The sequence below is a fragment of the Podarcis pityusensis genome (genome assembly GCF_964106645.2).
Source record: "Podarcis pityusensis genome assembly, chromosome: Z".
Lineage (NCBI taxonomy): Eukaryota > Metazoa > Chordata > Lepidosauria > Squamata > Lacertidae > Podarcis > Podarcis pityusensis.
The window spans coordinates 22200162-22217782 of record NC_138044.1 but is presented as its reverse complement, the minus strand read 5'-3'; the positions used below and the strand labels follow the sequence as shown (position 1 = coordinate 22217782).

Here is a 17621-nt window from a genome sequence, read left to right as displayed (position 1 = left end):
TAAAAAGAATAAGATGGCAAGGAAGGATCACTTAGTGACCTCTTTCCTTTTCATAATGTGGAGCAGTTCTCAGTTGCTACCTAAAACAAATTGCTGACCAACAGAGGAGCAACCCCTGCAATAGGGAAATCCACTTCCAGCCCCCTTCCTGCACTGAACACACACAGTGCTTTAATTCAAAAATTTAGCAGAACACTAAATTCCTAAGCATGAACCATGAAATAAATAATCACACCCCTGGCGAAGAACCATCTGATAAACATTTTTCTCTGCACACAAATAAAGTGGGCATTATCCTTCTCAAGAAATGGCTTAAAATGCTGCTGCATTTAACTTTTGAAAGCCTACAGGATGTCAAGAAGGAGGCATCTTGAAATCTTTAATTCAGGGGCCTATAATTTCATCCCCAAATCAGCAGATTCCATGCATCCACACACAGAGAAACATCCAATTTGGAGCACTCATTCACTTTTTAGCAAGCCAACATTTTCAATGCCATGCATACACACACACACATGCACACAGAGTCTCTCTTTTTTTCTACCCTCTCCCCACCCAGGGGACCATACATTAAAATAGCTGCTAATTAATTATGGTAACCTCTGGCCCCTGCATTCCACAGAAAACCAGCAAGGAGGATTCAGGTTTTAAAGCAGCCCGCATTTAACAAAGGGGGGGGGGAGGATATGTGATTTTGATTCTATTCTCTTCCCCCCCCTTTTTTTTGACAGATTTTCTAAAAAGAGATGTATGAACTTAAAACACCATGCGCTCCCCCACCATCTTCGCACGCTCCCCCCTCCTTTCCTTTCAACCCTTTACAATCCCCCTCGCGCTCACCGCCCTGGATCGGAGGTATTTTGATTGGCACAATTTATGCTTCAATTCTGGCGGACACCCCCCACCCAGCAACCCAGACCTGCAGGCTCTCTCCTAAGAGAGAGAGAGCGAGAGAAAGCAAAGCCATTCCTAGCCATCATCTGCCCCCACAAACACGCGCGCGCGCGCATCCCTGCAGCTTATTTGGCCTCCTCTCCGTATTAAAAAAAGAGAGCCGAGGTGGGGGGCCCTCCCTCGAAGGATTGCAGTGCTCGGGCTGCCTGCATCAGCGCTCCCCTCCCCTCCTTCCTGGTCTGATGCAGCTGCAGCGCCAAGCAAGCCTTAGAGAAGAGCCGCCGCTGTCCCCGCCGGATTCGCACAAAAGGGTCTACCCACCCTGAGTAGGCGACGCCTTGATACGAGAATGGGGAAGCGGGGGGGGAAGCTTACCTTGGAGCGAAGGAGGCGGAGAGGCCTGCCCGGGCAGGGGCTGCTCCACAGCAGGCGTGAGAGCGAGTCTGTGGTGGCGGCGGCGGCGGCTGCTGCTGCTGCGGCACTCAGGACTGCCGCCGCTTCTCCATGAGCCCGGCGCTCCAGCGCGTGCAGGTGGACGCGCCTTCCTCTCCTGCTGCCTCTGCTGGTGCCTCTGCTGCTGCCGCCGCCGCCGCCACCTACTCCTCCTCTGGGAGGAGAAAAGGATGGAGATGGAGATGATGGAGCCGCCGGCGCGGCTCGTGCGGCACGAGGGTCCCCGCAGTTGTGCCAGCCGGCGCCCGCAAGCTTCGGCCCCGCGCAGCTCCCGCCGGCCGGGCAGGAAGGGGGGCGCGCCTGCTCCTCCTGCCGCTACTACTACTGCCGCCGCCGCCGCCGCTGCCTCCTCCTCCTCCTCGCCGCCGCCGCCTTCCTCCTCCTCCGCGGCTGCTGGGGCTTCCTCGCCTCCTCCGCCTCCCCCACCCGGGTTGCTTTTGCCCATTCAGAAGGTGCCTAATGCGCCGCCGCCGCTGCCATTGTTGCCTCAGCCGCGCCGCTCTCCGTCTCGCTCTCACGGGCAGATGAGGCTTCCCTTCGCCCGCTAGGCAGGCAGAGCCGGCGCTCGCTTTTCTGCCTCTCCCTCTCTCCCCACACCCCCTTAATACTATGAAGTCTCTCTCCTCTCTTCACTCGCAGTCTTTCCTCCTCCTCCTCCTCCTCCTCCACCCCACTGAAAAGCGGCGCGCGCAACGACGCGCGGCCACCTGGCATATAAAGGGCGCGCAACCCCCGGCGCTCTGGAGGCGCGCTTGGAGGAGGCTGCGGCGCAGGCAGCGGTAGCTGCACAACCGAGCGCGCGCCAGCGGCGACCCTGCGCTACCTGCTCTCCGCCGCCGCTCCCGTTTCCCGCGAGCTGCATCGCCGCCGCCACAGGGTATTGATCACAGAGGAGAGCAGAAAGTTCTGAAATTGGAGGGGCCGCTCCTAGGAATGGCCCTTTTCCTCAAAGCCGCTCGAAGCGACGGCAGCGTAAGGCGACGGCAGCAACTACGGCGGCTCTTTCGTCTCCAAGCGCATCTCCTGCCTTACCTCGTATTTATATTAAAATGGGTTTAGGAAGCTATCTCGCTCGTGCCAAGTTAGGACACCCGTTCATCTAGATCAGCGTTACCTGCGCTAACTGCAGAGCCTGTGTGGTACAGTGGTTAGAGTGCTGGACTATGATCTGAGGGGCCGGGGTTCAATCCCCACACGGACATGAAGGTCACTGGGTGACCTTGGGCCAGTCACTCGCTCCCAGTCTAACCTACCTCGCAGGGTTCTTGTGAGGATAAAATTTGGGGAGAGGAGGACCAAGTACATCTCCACCAGCAAGGTGGTATTTCTATAAATAAGGTAAATAAATAAGTGGAAGAAGCTCTCCAGGGAGATGGGGCAGGGAAATGAAACTAGGACCTTCTGCTTACAAAGCAAATGATATACTCTTTGCCACATACATTAGAGCCAGTTTTATGTATCTTTTCTGTCTTTAGACTACAAAAAAAAAAAAAATTCTTCATACACGTACTTCATGCTCAGGTGCCACAAGACTCAACACTAGCATGACTACCCTTTGGAACTTTTGCAATACCTAACCTATCCTTATGACAAGCCTATAAAGGAGATCAGTGCAGTCTCCACGTTGCTCCTAAAGTTGGAGGTATGAGAGAGGAGCCAAGCATTTTAAAGCTCCGCTTACTGAGATTTGAATAAGGGACTTTTCTGATTTACAGGCTAAAGGAAGATACTATCCATGAAGTCAGACCAGTGATCCTTCTAGCCCAGCACTGTCTTTACAACCTTCCCCAAGCTGGTGCCCTTCAAATGTTTTGGGCCACAACTCTCATCAGCTCCACCCAGAGCATCACAGGACACCAGGTTGGGAATGATCCACATTCATGTGTGTATGTATTTTATGTATTTTATTGTGGCTATATCCCACCTTTTCCTCCAAGAAGCTCAAGGTGGCATACACAGTCTCCCCTTCCTCATTTAATTCTCATAACAACCCTGTGAAGTAGGTTAAGCAGAGAGGCAGTGACTGTCACAAGGTCACCCAGTGAGTTTTATGGCCAAGTGGAGATTTGAACCCTGGGCTCTCAGGTCTTGATCAGCACACTAACTACTACACCATATTCTTCTCCAGACATACCAGGAGAGGTCAGGGATTGAACCTGGGGGCTCTTCTGCATGCCAGACTGCTGTAAAGTAGAGGTAGCTACCATGCAGATGTTGTGGCCAAAACTCCCATTCCCCGACCCCCCATCCATTGGTTGGGGCTGATAGTTTTAGTCCACAACATCTGGAGGGCACCAAGTTGTTATCTTTGTCCCCCTAGACTTGTATACCATTTTGATCTGGTAACAGTATTTGAACTTTACCTGTGTGGCAGAAGGCAATTTACCATTTTAAAAACCTATAGATCAACAAAATTAATTTTAAAAATCACTAAAATCTGGTAAAGTCATAATAAAAAAAGAACACTTCCATTTGAAAGGAGGAAATAAAGTAGATTGGGTTGATCTGCTCTATAGTACATATGAAGCTGTGTCCACCCAATGTATAATTAAGCAAAAGGCTTGTTCCTTTACCTGATACAGCACTAATATCTTCTTAACGCATATTGCTGTGGCATCATAATAATGGCAGTATGTGCAGAATCCACACCTCTCATTCAAAACAGGGATTGTAGTCCCATACCTGCTTTCCACTGCCAAATTGCAGATTTTAGAATCTCAAAATAAAGAGAACGCTACAAACATGCACAGAGTGCCCCTTGTATCCGGGCCCTTTCCAAATAATGAGGAAAGGGAGAAACTGCTGGATAGGATGGCAGAATTTAATCTGTGTAACTGATACTTCAGTCAGCTAAACCTCTGAGTAATTAATGAATGGAGGCAAATTTAAATCATGGCAGGGAACTCTACAAACTGAAGGCATGCTTCACAAGTAACAACCCGTGTTATAAGATACATATATGATATACCTATTGCATAATATCAATAAATTCTAGTGGAAGCAGAATTTTAGGTGGTTTGTTTCATTATTCTTCATCTGATATGTTGGGACTCACTACCAGGCCACTACTGTCTCATCCAAGTTGGATCACAATAACAGCATAAAGCTTAGAATTAGGCAGCACAAAATAACTTCCCCCAAGACAGCCATAGAAACATGATAGGAGGAGAATAAAATAGCACCACCACTTAGAGTCAGCAGCCCATTAAAGCAGCAGGACGCATGTGCACTCAGAGTCCACTTGAACACTTATGGGCAAAGGCTTGCCTAATCTTGCTTCGAAGTATTACCCTGGTGGCGGGACACTAGCATCTTCTCCCTGAAGGCCTCTTCCAAAGATTCTTTTGCCTCCCTCAGCTTCTCAGGTTCAGCTGCCTTGGACTCAAGGGACTGAATTTGTTCCATGGTATCCACCAAACAACAATTGTCCAGCAGTCATAAGGTGTGATAGGCCCCACAACCCTTTGTTTTTGTAACCTCATTGGGTTTAGGATATAACTCAGTAACATGTAATATAAATAAAATAATTAAATAGGTTCCTTCAGATATTAATAGATGGGAGTCAGTACACCTTGCCCTTTGGGGAGGGGTGAAATCTCCCAAAATGAATATTATTCCCAAATTAATCTATATTCTGAGGGGAGTTCCAGTTAAAATATCTGGACAATATTTCCAAAAAAAAATTATTTGACTCCAAAAATATCTTTACAAAAAATGCAACTACAAATTAATGAAGGAGGATTCAGTATTATGAATCTGGAGCTTTTAGAATGTGTGTGTATATGTGTATATGTATATGTATATGTCCTCTCGTTGGATGGACAGTATTAGGATCAAATATATTAGAACTTGGGAGCCTCTCAAAACATTTTTTTCCAGAAAGATATGGAATATAATGTCCAATAAAGAATAATTTCAATCAAATTCTCTATGCTAAATTTACTTCATGAAGAAACCCAACTTCAGAAATTTGAAAAATATGGTAACATGGAAAAATTGGATGGAAACTGGCATACTGACTTTGAATCAACTGATAGATGAGGAAGATTAATTTTACACGTATGCTGTTTTAAGCAATAAATACCATCTATCAGATGTAGCCCAATGGCAATATTTGCAGCTGCGACACTTGTTAACAACTTTGTTTGGACTGACAGCTTTTACAGCTTCTGGAATACCAGAGATATTAGAACAATTGATCAGATCCTTTGAAACAAAAAGGCTATTTATTTTTTTAGCTATTTGTTATCAATAAATCAATCCAATATGAAGATTTTAAGAAATGGGTGGAACAAAAAATTGGAGGTTCATATATTACCTAAACTGTGGAAAGTGTTTTAGCTTCCATAGTAAATGTGACTATGGATCTTAAAGTATGACTTATACAACAGAAAATAATATTTAGAATTTACTGGCTATCATTACATTTATATAGATAAGGACTGTCTAAGACAGCATTCTGTTGGAGATGTTAAAAGGATAATGCTTCTTTGAAGCACATGTTTTTTACAATGTCCAATGCTTACTAAGTTTTGGGAGAAAGTATTGGATTGTATAAGCATGACTGCAGAAAACAGTTTAAATTTTCAGAAGAAAATATTATCTTGAATTATGTGCCTACTATACAGAATTTGACAACTAGACAACATAGATGGATTTTTTGTGCCCTTACTGTGTCCAAAAAACTGATATTGATGCACTGGAAAGATAATTCTAAAGGGGGATTTGACTTAGCTGACCCCACCCAACCTGGAGACAGCAACTTTTATTGTGTGAGTCAATAATGAATACTGAGTAAGAAGAGGATCTGGGCAAACTGAATTCCTTTGATAATGCAAAGGTCTAACCCCCTGTGCACCTCCCTTCATATGCACTTTTCAGTGTGCAACATATTTAAAACTCAACTAAAAAAACTAAGTTTTAAAATAGAACTGAGTCTATATCTAAGCTTAAAAATTGCATATTAAGCCTAAAACTTTTGGCTTATAAGCTGGTTTCTCCCACTGGTTAGGTCTACGTTGTTGTCCTTGTCACATTAAAATGGAGTCATAGGATGAAAATACATCTTCTACCCATTTCCAAAACTAGGTTCCTGGTTGAAGTAAATTTAGATAAGCCACTCAAACAGCACAAACAGAGCTGAAAACACTCAAGTTTTTTCAAGTAAGGAAAATAAATTAAATGCATAGGGCTTACTTTCTTTTCTAAAGGTGCTGAACTCACCTGTTTGCTGAACTGTTTGCCATGAGAAATACTTCATGAATTTGGACTCCTCTCATGCTGGTAGAACTGTCTGGAAATCTAGGGGTGGGCACACCTGCCAATTTAGGTTTATCTCAGTATCTCATTTTTCCAATCTTAAATTGCAGTTTGCTGCAATTCCACCACTGCCCTGAAGGAACCCTCATGAAAATTTGTAGCGTCTATGACACAGATTTTTGCAAGCAATTCCACCCAATATATTTGATTTTTCTGTTATTCTTACTAATTCATAGCATTTTTATGCTCATTTTTTTTCTGGAGAACTGCATCACAAAATTCAGAGAAATGTGACTTTTTAAGGATAACAACTTTTCCGTTTGTGTATTGTTTGCATATGTTAGGGGAAAGTGTTCATTTAAAAAGCATGTATTAGTGAAAATGATATATGCAGAAATGCATTATATTAGTGAATATTACATACAAAAATTAGGAGAAATAAACACCAAGGGCTCATCCAGACTTGCGTTTTGCCCCACACTTTGCAGGCACAGGTCCTCACTGTAAAGTGTCGTGTCTGAGTGCTCTTTTTTTCCTCCCAGTGTTGTACTGCCCTATCAAAACAAACGACAATTCGATTTTTCATTGGATTGTTGTTTTTTTAAAAAAGAAAAATAATAGACTGGTGTGGAAACATGACAGAAATGGAAACTCAGATATAACATTAGAGTAGTGATGGGGTAAACAAGCTGTGGGAGTTAACTCTGATGTAAAAATAACAATGTATTATGTAAGATGAAATGAAATATGAACAAAACAGTCCTTCTAGAGGTATGGTCTCCATTTGTCTTATGACATCTGGAAAGTTCAGTATGGTTTTGATATGTTGTTAAGTTCTGATAAGTTTTTTCTTTCTTTCTATTAATGTGATCATAGTTGTTTCCTTCAAAAGTAACCCTCTGTTCTGAGACAAATATGTATATTGTATCCATCTTTATTGTAATTGTTTGTAAATGGCTATAGCTAAAAGTATTGTAGAATTTAAAAGAATACCACAATTCACTATGGCCTGCACCACATTAAGAACACATCCCTTTAAGGCACCTTCAGAAGCCAAAATAGTGTGTGTGTGTGTGTGTGTGTGTGTGTGTGTGTTCACATCATTGAGTGCTTTAGTGATGACCTCTTAGAAAGAAAAAATGTGGCTCAAATCTTTAGAACAACCTGTTAGGATCATTTCTAAATTAACTCTTAAGAGTGCTTCTATCATCTTACTATTCCTTCCTTTAGAGGCACATGTACACTGCAAGCTAGTCTCTATTTTATACCAATTTAACTGTCATGGCTTCCACAAGGAATCCTGGAAATCGTGTCAAATGGCTGAAGATTCTCCCTTAAAGGTAAAGGGACGCCTAACCATTAGGTCCAGTCATGGACGACTCTGGGGTTGCAGCTCTCATCTCACTTTATTGGCCGAGGGAGCCGGCGTACAGCTTCCGGGTTATGTGGCCAGCATGACTAAGCCGCTTCTGGTGAACCAGAGCAGCACATGGAAACACGGTTTACCTTATCTACTTGCACTTTGACGTGCTTTTGAACTGCTAGGTTGGCAGGAGCAGGGACTGAGCAATGGGAGCTCACCCCATGGCGGGGATTTGAACCGCCGGCCTTCTGATCGGCAAGCCCTAGGCTCTGTGGTTTAGACCACATCACCACCCGCGTCCCATTAGAAATCCTTAATCCTGTAACATAGAGATGGGGAACCAACAACACCCCAGATGTTGTTGGCCTCCAACTCACATCAGCCCCAGCAGCATGGCCAGTGGCCAGGGATGATGGGAGTTGTAGTCCAATGACCTCTTGAGGTCTACAGATTCCAACACCCTGCCTGGAGATCCCAGGAATTGAAACAGGAGCCTTTTGCCCGCAAAGCATGGGCTCTACCACTGAGCCATGGAGACTTCCCTTAAAGAAGTGGGAACGCCCTGACAGGACACCAAACCCTCAGTGTCCTACATGAGAGATGGAGATACTGTCCACAACACCTGTCTGTCACACAAGCAGGGCATGGATGCAACAGTCTTCCCTAAAGGAGGGATCTAATGCAATTCTAACGATTCAACGGACACTTGTACCATTTTGCTTGGGTTCTCACTTCACTATTTTTAACTGTTCCTGATCTGATCCTTTATCTTTTCGAAAATAACAGTTATTGATTTCTGAGCTGGCTGAAAACTCAATGAGCCAATAATTGCACATTGATGTATGCATCTTGCTATCAGGATTGCTATCTGTCTGCTTATGTGAGGATGAGGAGGTGATGGACTCATCAATCCTCAGTGCCTGTTCCTTGTCAGCTAACTAGCCTATTAACAGCTTATCTTGTCAAGCAAATGAGTGGCCTATGTCATTGACCCTTGGTTTGCATTTTGTGAAAACAACCACCACCAACTCCTCTTTGAGAAAAACACCTAAAGTATTCTGAGCTGAGCTCATGGTAGTTCTTGCTTGCAAATGGCAGTGCCTCCCAAAAGTTTGCAGGGCTTGGACTTGACACTGAAGTTAAAAGGAGGAGTTTGTGCAGCCAGGTCAGTTCATGGGCTACCTCACTGAAGCCTACACATTTTTTCCATGCCCCTTACCACATCACCTCCAGAGCAACACAAACTTCCCTTTTATAAAGTGACCTGTAGAAATACTCTGCAAATGACAGGGGAAATTGTAATAGCCAGAAGCAAAATCCAAAAGTGATAAATATATGACCTGTGGACATGCTGGTGTCCATCAGGGAAGTTTGCAAATAGCATTACATTTGCAAATGCAATTATCTCTGTGTGGGGTTTTGATTGATTGGCTGTATAAATTACTGCCCTCAGTGCTTTGTAAAGCACAGCAGGTTGGTCACCTGCCTCCCTCCAAGCCTAGGTGGAGAGGAGACATTGCTCTGGCACTACTCAGCCTCCTATCAAACCCACCCTGCCCTCCCCACCACAACATGAACTGAAGTGGTGCAGACTGCACTGTATTTCTGCAAAATAACACTATGCATGGGCCAGAATTAAAGGGTGGTATAAAAAATGTACAGTGGTACCTCGGGTTAAGTACTTAATTCGTTCCAGAGGTCCGTACTTAACCTGAAACTGTTCTTAACCTGAAGCACCACTTTAGCTAATGGGGCCTCCTGCTGCTGCTGCGCCGCCGGAGCACAATTTCTGTTCTCATCCTGAAGCAAAGTTCTTAACCTGAAGCACTATTTCTGGGTTAGCGGAGACTGTAACCTGAAGCGTATGTAACCCGAGGTACCACTGTAGTTCAATGCTGCCAGTAATTCTCCCTCCCCCAGTCACACATGCTAAGCATGGGCACAGTGGATGCTTTGTGAATTTATCGCAGCCGGTTACTTTGCTGTGCTGAGCAGAAAGAGTGACTGCCACTGAAGGTGGAGGCTCCACTGGGTGCAATTATTTTTAGTGGTACTGTTGAAATTGTAATGAATTGCAGAAGGAGTGGCTTAAGTTAAAAGGGTGGTTTGTAATAATTAATATCCGCTGAATTTATACATAAAAATTATTGTACATGGAGCACAGTCCCCCAGAAATGGAAACTCTATTTTTTTTTAGGATGAACTGGTGGGAAATGGGTGGTGGTGGTGGTGGTAAAATTAATTTTATTTGGGTTTTGACAGGGCAGGGGTAGAACAGTGATGGGATTAGGGTAGATGCTATGTTTTCCCCAAACCATTAAATGCACCACTTAGTTCTAGAATGGGACAGATGTCAGGGCACTGTGTATTTATGATTCTGCAACATACAACCCCCCAGCATCCCAAAGAAACCCAGTTCACAATATTCAAGGCATAGCTTGCAGTGTGTGCTTATGATTTCTCCCCAAACCCAGTCACACACTTTCCCCCAGAAAAAAAATAACAAAAACAATGGAAGATTTATAATGAAAAGTTGTAAGCATAAACAGGGTGATTAGAAAGTTAACAGTTATAATGATATCATGTAATGATATTATTAGAAAAAAATAAATGCATCAGGCTTACATTTTAACACTCACAAAATACAAGCAAAGCCCATTTTTTTGTTTCATTAATAAATATCAGGTTCACATTAAGGTGTAAGACAATGGCTGCACTTTCCATGTGTGTGTTTGGCTAAGTCACAATGAGCAAAAGAAAAAGAGGGAGGTCAACAACAAAAAATTGAATGCTAATGGTAGTTAATAGCTAGCCTAATCAACTCAACAGTGAATCAATGAGGCAGAAGTTACAGTGAATACACATTTCAGCAGTTCCCAGTTAGCAGACACTTAAGATCAATTGTTGATTATGAGGGTAACTGACTAAATTTTATTGTAACAAATGTCATGTTTGGAAAAATCTACATCTACTTGCTGCAGAGTGGACAAGCAGACTCCTGGCCAGTTCATTAACGAATTCCACTACCATCCCTAACTAATCCGAAGATATACAGTCTCTGCCTTCCTTTAGCTATCATGGCTAAATATTTTATTTGCTATTTATATCATAAAATGGATACACTGCTTGATTGTTTAAAAAAAACAAACAAACCACCACTCCCCAAACTCATAAAAAGATAAAACAATAAAACTGTAAATAAGGATTGGTAACAATAATATTCAACCTTTGAAAAGTTTAAAAAAACAAACAAATTAAAACTCACATCAACTTTGTAAATATTTGGATTGACTTGTCTGTTTTTAGCAGGCACCGAAAAGAGTACAGTGAATGATCCTGCCCAATATCAATAGGCAGGGAGTTCCAGAGTGCAGGTGCTTCCACACTAAAATACCAAGTTCCTACAAATGTGGAATTGGCATTATATGGCACCTGAAACAATGCTAGTCCTGCAGATCTAAGTGGTCAAGTGGGTATATGTGGAGTAAGGCCACTGATACACCACCAAATCCTTCATGAATTTGTCTAATAGTTTTGAAAGCCATCTAAGTTTGTGGCCATTGTCGTTCTGCAGGAAACAGCAAAGAGCTCAGCAGCATCACATGTTTCCAGAATTAAATCTAGATTTATTTATTTTTTAATAGTTTAAAAAATGATTTTAGAATGTACTTTAACAATTACAGTAGAGAGAACTCTTGCAGTAAATTCAGCTGTGGGGGTCTCTTGATACATTTAATTTGGACAAATAGGGTTCTGCAAATGAAAAGTCATTAGCCTACCTGCCCAAATCAGGAGGGACACCACATTCATGAGGATAGATTTGAAACTAAATTAGAGACCTCTTGAAAATCAGGAGCAGCAAATTGATGATACAATTATTATGATATTACTAGAAAGGAGTAGGTGGGAGGGAAGAGAAAAATCACTCACTGAAGAAATGAAAGACAGGCTTTACATCAACATAGGTAGCAAGGTCAACGCTTCATTTGTAGAAGTCAGCTAGTCTACTGCGCAAGTGAAATTAAAGGGCATGTTGTCAGATAGTTTACACTGGAAAATGTAAGGTTCGCGGATAATTTTAAATGCAATAGTGGAGAGTTGCCTGCCATAATTTGAAAACATGTCCATTTTTCACAAAGAGAGCTAAAGACATTCACGTAAACCTGCAAATCCAAAAATATTATGCTACGTTAGCACTGTGAAGTGACTGAAGCTACATAGAAAAAGCTAAGCTGGCCTTCCTCACTGCACATTTACAGCTTCATGAAAAGGTAAATAAACTTTATAACTCATGGCAGGAAAGGATTTTCAGTTACAAAGAGTTAAGATAAGATTCTAGGGAATATACACACTGCAGAAAAACTTTGTGATTTATTTACACATGAGATTTGTTTAGAAATCGTGTGTTATATATGACTAAACCATACTCAGAATAGACTCACTGAAATCAATGGGCTTAGTTTAGACTAACTTGTTACTGTATTTTTTGCTCTATAAGATGCACCAGACCACAAGACACACCTAGTTTTTGGAGGAGGAAAACAAGAAAAAAATATTCTGAATCTCAGAAGCCAGAACAGCAAGAGGGATCGCTGCGCAGTGAAAGCAGCAATCCCTCTTGCTGTTCTGGTTTCTGGGATAGCTGCGCAGCCTGCATTCGCTCCATAAGACGCACACACATTTCCCCTTACTTTTTAGGAGGGAAAAGTGAGTCTTATAGAGCAAAAAATACGGTAATGGATTTTAACGGGTCTTCTCTCAGTATGACTTATGGTCAAATACAACTCACATTCTTAAAAATCAGGAAAAGAAAGGCAACAATTTGCAAACAATTCATCTATTTAACAATAGTTATCTTTTATCCATTTTAATACTAACAATTTTATTTTTTTGTTCTTAGCGGAATATACATTTTCTTCCAAAAAAGACATGAAGAATTATAACAGTTTCCCAATTCTGCATAATTCTTTATCTTAGAATCATAAAATTGTAGAGTTAAAAGGGATCCAAAGAGTTATCTAGTCCAACCCCCTGCAATGTAAGAATCTCAACTAAAGCATCCATGACAGATCACCATCCAACTTATGTTTAAAAACCTCCAAGGAAGGAGAGTCCACCACCTCCTGAGACCATTCTGTTGTTGAACAGCTCTTACCATCAGAAAGTACTTCCTGATATTTAGTTGAAATCTCCTTTTTTGCAAAATGATCTTAACAGTTGAGAAACCTGGGCCCAAACTAACAAAATGAAATCCAATAGGAACAAATGGAAGGTTCTGCACTTAGGCAGGAAGAACCAGGCACACAAATATAAGATGGGAGGGCACTAGTCTTACTAGCACTACATGAGAAAAGCATCTAGGAGTCATGGTGGAGCACAAGCTTAACATGAGTCAACAGTGTGATGCAGCAGCAAAAAAAGCCAATGCTATTCTAGGCTGCATCAACAGAAGTATAGTTCCCAGAACAAGGGAAGTAATAGTACCACTCTGTTCTGCCTTGTTCAGACCACACCTGGAATACTGTGTGTGGTTCTGTGTGCTACAGTTTAAAAAGGATCTTGACAAGCTGGAATGTGTACAGAGGGAGGCAACCAAGATGTTCAATGGTCTGGAAACCACGCGTTATGAGGAACGGTTGAAGGAGCTGGGTATGTTTAGCCTGGAAAGGAGAAGACTGAGAGGAGATATGATGATGAGGATGATGACAACAATAATTTATTGATTATATGCTGCCCATCTGGCTAGGTTGGCCCAGCCACTCTGAGCAGCTCTCAGCAAAAAATAGTAAAAACACAAGGCAGCATCAAAACTAAAAACTTCCCTGAAACTAAAACTTCCCTGAAAAGGGCTGCCTTCAGATGTCTTTTAAAAATAACATAGCAGATAGTTTGACATCTGCTGGGAGGGAATTCCACAGGGTGAGCACCACTACTGAAAAGGCCTTCTGCCTTCTTCAAACATCTCAAGTTCTGCCACATGCTAGATGGAGAGCCAGCATCCTGTTCTCACAGAGGCCCACCAGATGCCTGTGAGGAACCATCAAGAAGGACCTGAGCTTTAAAGTAAATTTGCTGGTTTTTCAAATCCCTGGACAGTATTTTCCACATAAGAGGCCCAAATCATGTATTGGTATAAAATGTTGGGAGTTTTCTTAATTAATTTTTTTGATACAGCAGCATTTTATGAGCATGGCTTGGAATTATTTCAAAATAACAGTGTGCCTTTGTTTTGTTGTCGTTTATAAGCTGCCTTGAGTGGAGTATGACAACAGTTGGGAGAGACCACATAAAATAAAAAGATTCTGCATTCTAGAGGGCTGGAACATAGCCAGCCTAACACCAGTCTTTACTACTATGGAACCAAAGTATATGTGGTGCTCTACAGAGATGTGTGTGTGTGTGCATGCATGGACACACACACATGCAGGTATATATATAAGCAAAGGTGGCTGGTGTAAATGTGGATAGATGTGGAGACACTGGGTTTTTTGGGGAGGGGTTATTGATTTTATTTATACTTTCTAATATGCAAAAAAAGCAAGAATAGCAGCAATAAAGAAAAAGATCAAAGCAAGGGAGGAAAAGAATAGAACAGAAGGATATGGAGATAAGGACCAGTGGCCCATCTCGTCTAGCATCCTGTTCCAGCATGACCAACCAGATGCCTGTGAGAAACCTGCAAGCAGGACTCAGGCACAAGAGCACCCTCCCCTCCTCTGGTTTCTGGAAACTGGTTTTCAGAGGCATTGCTGCCTCCCACTGTGGAGGGCAGAGGAAAACCATCTTGACTCAGAGGATAACCATCTTAACTAGTACCCATTGCTAGTTTCCTCCTCCATATATTTAACTAATCCTCTGTTAAAGCCATCCAAGATGGTGTCCATTACTGCCTCCTAAGTAAGTTCCATGGTTTAACTCTGCGCTGTACGAAGAAGTCTTTGCTTTTATCTGTCTTGAATCTCAGCATTCAGCGTCACCGCATTCCCACAAGTTGTAGTTGTCATGACAGAGGAAGGGAAAAGTTTTTCTATCCACTTTCTCCATTCAGTGCACAATTTTATAAACTCCTGTCATGTCACCTCTTGCCTTTTCTCTAAACTGAGTGGTAGTATTCCAAAACAGCATGATACTTCCTAACAATTGCCCTTCATAAACATAAAACCCAAGGATGTTTTTTCCAAAGGAATTCAGGAGAAGAGGGCAGCTGGCAATCACATTTCTTTATTGTTTTCAATAAATGAATGCCAAGCTTTAGAAGAAGAAGAAAATGTCCTTCATTTTTGAATGCCGTAGGGTTTTGGTACATTTTGCTAACTTTACATTTAAAACAATGGTACCAGATCTGGAGATACTGATAATATTGCAAGTCTCCTGTAGCTAACTTCCAGTGTTTGACCACTGTGAGCCTGGCCACAGTGAAAGGAATAAAAGTAGCTCTTTATTGGAAACCTCCAAACAAGCATGAAAGGGCCATCCTTGGTTCCATGAGTAAAGACTGAGATCTAATCTGGCCTATTGACTTCTCCTTGTCAGTCCCCTCATCTCTTTTTCTCTCTCTCTATAAAAAAGTAATCAAGAAAGAGAGAAAGGTTAACCATGGATGGTGGCACAGTGAGGTTCCATCACAAGCCAGTGCCAATTAAAATTCTCATGAATTATAGGGAGCCAGGGGTGAGTAATGAGGGAGCCACATCTGGACAGGTGATAAGGCTGGCTTTGAAGATAAGTTGGAAAATGCAGCTAGTCCAGAGCACAGTAGTCACATTGCTGACAGGGATCAGGGAGAGGCACCATGTCTTGCCTGTACTGGAAAAACTCCACTGTCTCCCAGTAGGTTTTTGAGATCAGTTCAAAGTATTTGTCTTTGAAGCCCTGCATCTATTTGTTGAGCTGCCTTGTCCCATACCTGTCCACTGAGATATTTTATTCTCAGCTTCCCCCCCCCCCCACAACCTCACCTTCTGAAGGGCAGCAGGTGGCAACAGGAATGAGCAACACTGGGAGCTGCCTTATATGGAGTCAGGTCCGAAGTCCATTTAGCTCAATATTACCATCACAGTCTGGTTTCAGACAGGATCTTTCCCATCCCTACCTGGAGATGCTGGGGATTGAACCTGGGACCTTTGACATGCAAAGCAGATGCTCCACCACTGAGCTGCAGTTCTTTCCCCTATATCCCTTTTTGTGTGGGGTATTTGTTTCCCTGTCTTTGGGACATCCTCCTGGAAACCTTAAAGAACTGCTGATATATGTTTTTCAAAAATTCTTTCCAGCTTAGTTCAATTTAATTTAATTGTTTGAATGAGCTGCTGCCTTAAGTCGCTGTTTTTAATTCTGTATTGCTGTATTTCTGCATTGCTTTGTATGTTTACATCCACTTAGCACCTACTGCTGCAAACTCCTTTTCCCGTAAAAGATGCACCACACCCCTCTCGTGGCAGCTGAAGTTGTGTGTGTTATGATTCTTTAGCTGGGGGTGAGTGGGTGGAAGCAGTTCTATACCCTCTAGGTTAAGAGCCTGTTCTGGTTTACATCCGGTGAGTAGTGGTGGACTTTGGGGTCTCAAATTTCAGCGGCGCCCTGTGCGATGTCAAAATTCAGCATTCCCTGCCTCTTGCGCTCCTTCTAAACAATAACTGCAGTGCCCCTGAGGCTCCAAACCCACTGTGACCCAACTGGTGATGCTCCAGCCTTTGTGGTAGGAGATGGGAGAGAGGAGTATTAGATGGCTCTTTGGGAGTGGAGCATGAGTCCATTACTGCTTCAGATATTAGGAGAATAACTGTGCCTCTGTGTGTGCCTGTGCATATGTCACGTGTGCTTTTGTGTTGTATGTGTATCCATACAGTGCCCAGAGGGTTGGTCAAGGTTGAATGAGGTCCTTGGGCCAAAATAGGTCAGCCACACCTGTCTTCACAGTATCTGTGGCTGAATTCAGCCATCACATCAAACCATGGATTGTACTAACCCAAACCATAACTGAGGTTTTTTGATCCAGGCTTCACACCATGCCATACCATTGATTTCACAGCTTAATTAGCACTAACCCACTTCAAAACATGGTTTCCATTGCTGATTGCTTGGCAACATATCACACTTTGTCAATTCAGATACAGAAAACTGTAGTTAAGCTTGTGTCATCTAACATTAAAAATATCGCTCAGCTTTGGCACACGCATTGGTGCATTGTGGAGATTTAAGAAATCAAACACTTCACTTGGTATCATTTCAAGATTCCTAGTGAGAGCAAATGTTCTTCCTTATTCAGAACCATTATTTTGCTTTTCAATTTTCAAGTGAAAGAAGGCACATAAAACTTCAAAATGCATTAGACAGTGGCGGGGCGGGGGGGAGAGAGAATTGTAGGTGGGGTTTTTTTTTTTTGCTTTTTTTGGCAGATTGCTATTGGTACCAGAGCCTTTTTGAACATATATTTATAAACAGCTTGAGTCCTAAAGCTTGACCAGATGGAAACGTGCCTACAAAGAATTGGACTTTGTTCAGGACGGGCCGACTGCCAATGGATGAGCAACTTGCACCAACATATGCCAAAAATGGTCAATCGTGTAATCTTTAAGTGTGACTCTTACACAGCAGATGCCAAATCTATGCAAACAATTTTAAGTGTCTTTTCAGAAGACAGGGGAACATT

At 42.7% G+C, this 17621-nt stretch overlaps 1 protein-coding gene across 2 annotated transcripts in view; it reads right to left on the bottom strand.

Moving 5' to 3' along the window:
• NEXMIF (neurite extension and migration factor) overlaps positions 1-2192 on the bottom strand; it is a 207584-nt gene extending 205392 nt beyond the window's left edge. For both annotated transcript variants that reach the window (XM_080989719.1, XM_080989720.1), the window contains exon 1: positions 1270-2192. The gene's annotated coding sequence lies outside the window, so the exon portion shown is untranslated. The remainder of the gene's footprint in view (positions 1-1269) is intronic.
• Between the last annotated feature and the right edge of the window lie 15429 nt (positions 2193-17621).